The sequence below is a fragment of the Orycteropus afer genome, unplaced genomic scaffold (assembly GCF_000298275.1).
Source record: "Orycteropus afer afer isolate SDZICR_OR568_19922 unplaced genomic scaffold, OryAfe1.0 scaffold00755, whole genome shotgun sequence".
Lineage (NCBI taxonomy): Eukaryota > Metazoa > Chordata > Mammalia > Tubulidentata > Orycteropodidae > Orycteropus > Orycteropus afer.
In genome coordinates, this window is record NW_006922342.1 from 289,839 (window position 1) to 292,267 (window position 2,429).

At 31.0% G+C, this 2,429-nt stretch overlaps 1 protein-coding gene across 1 annotated transcript in view; it reads right to left on the reverse strand.

Moving 5' to 3' along the window:
- Positions 1-2,429, reverse strand: part of BRWD3 (bromodomain and WD repeat domain containing 3) — a 195,635-nt gene that overhangs the window by 191,502 nt on the left and 1,704 nt on the right. The window lies entirely within an intron of this gene.

A 2,429-nucleotide genomic window follows, 5' to 3' on the forward strand; every position in this document is an offset into this window, starting at 1 on the left:
TTCAAACCCACCAGCCACTCCTCGGAAGGAAGGTTGGGCAATCCTACTTCCGTAGTGATACTGCCTTGGACACCCAAGGAGGGGTCGCTATGAGTGACTCGGCGGCAAATAACAACAACAACAACAACATGGACAGAAAAGCAGGATTATTTTTCCCCCTAAGGCGCAGAAAACACTGCTACTTAACTCCTTCCTTGTTTATGGTCCTTTACCTCTTCGTTATACATTTGTATTCTTTTACTCCAGAACATCTTAATTTTGAAGTACTACTATATAATTTAACACACCAAGTGACTCAAGATTATACTATTTATTAATACTTTGCCCTAAATTTCAATCCAAGACACACAGCTAAATCAAAGACTACTCTGTAAAAAAAAAAAAAAAAAAAAAACTGTTGTAACATCACTTTAAAAAGTCCTACCCAAATTAAAAATCCATCTCTCCTACAATGAAGACACCCAAAATCCAAGGTCAGATATAAAATAACTTCAATTAACAATTCAACTGATTAATAAAGCAATCTATCTAACACTGAACATTAAGATCTCAGAAATTACCCTCCTCTTTTTACTTCTATTCAAATTCTCACACAACCCTACTCTACCTTTCCTTTGAAAGAAATCCAGGGGTGGAGAAATCCATAGGTAGAGAACGGACTTAAAAAGACCATGTTATCAAAAAGGAATATCCCTATAAAAACTGGATGCTAGTGTGGAAAAATTAAGACCTAAGTGTACAATATAAAAATTATTAACTACAAAAGGTATACTACTTATTTCAAACTGTCATGTTTAAGCAATACAAAAAAATTCTGTGTGCATAAAAATTTAATTTTTTGCATAAGGAAATATAAAAACAGAAAGGAAAGAAGTAATAAATAAAAGGAAAAGATAAAATAAAATAAATAATGGGGTTGTCAGCAAAAAATGACCACCACAAAGACAGACTTTGAGAGAAACACAGAAGTTAAAGTCAATAGAGGTAAATATCACATACACAATCCTGCCAAAAATAGGAATCAATAAACAAAGGATATTGCTGGATTAACAATAATTAAAAAAAATAACTGGTTAAAGATTAACATCACTAATAATGGTGCAAAAGCTATTAAATCAAGCACAGCTATTCTCACCTAACAAATCCACCAAAATAAAAATTTTAAATATTTTTAGAAACTTACTGTAGGTAACAGATGGTGACATTATACATTAGCACAATCTTCTGAAGCGAAATTTTACAGTATATGACAAAAGCTATAAAACTGATGAGATCCTTTGACCTGACAATTCCACTTTAGGGAATAAAGCCTAAAGAAATTACTCAAAAAAAGGAAAAAAGAAAAATATCACCTAACTATGCAAAAATATTAGTGAAAAACTGGAAGTAATCCAAATGCTCAACTAGAGGTTGAGTTCAAATACAACTGAACATTTCCATTAAAATAATGACTAATCAAATACACAGATAAGTATATGCAAAAGTGCTAAGAAAATACAGAACATTAAATGGACATTGACTACACCTATGTAAAAATGTGCCTATACAATTGAAGGAAAGGAAAAGTTGAGTAAACTAGGTGTTTTGTGGTGAGAAGAATTTATTTTTAATTATCTTGGTATTCATTTATTTTTTATCAGTGTCAAGTTAGTTTAAAAAAAGCTTTTTTATTTTAAGCCTTTTCTATCACTTGCTTAAAATAGCCTATCATAGAGACATATATAATCTGTGAGGACAAATACAAAGAAAACCATTTTCAATGTATTTCAGCAAGAAGTGTATCTTCAAAATTATGTTAGAGACAATGTGTTAAAACACTGGTAGGCACTGTTGTTTTTGCCTTTTTTCTTTTATGGGGGACAAGATTTAAATCCAACAAAAAATCTAGTCTACTTATTACACTAACTGGTGAAAAATGCAGTTTTTCTTAAATAAATTTTATCCAAGTAATTTTTACCAATAATAGTACAGACTGTCGAGTTTTCCCAACCACAATTACTATACCATTCCCTGTGATTTGCAAGAATAAGAAAAAAATTTAGTAGATACGGTAATATTACCATGGCCTCAATATTTTAACTTATATAAAGAAAAATAGCAAAAAAAAAAAAAAAAATTACCTAACTAATTTAGATACTGTCCCACAGCAAGCATATTTTAAATCATTTTAGTGACATTTACATCCTACTATACCCTCTCCAACTTTCTTTATATCCTAGTTTCCTCTATTTGGATGTAATTTGAAGACAGCCGATTCCAGATTTTTATAAACATCACACCTTTCTCCTTTCATTTCCCCTCACTATGCCAGTGGCTAACACAGGATAACCCAAAAAAAAGAACAACAATCACCTTTTTTGTGTTTATCAATGTTGAACAGAAGGTGTACTTCTACCATAAATTTTATTTGCAGGGGAAACAACAGTCAA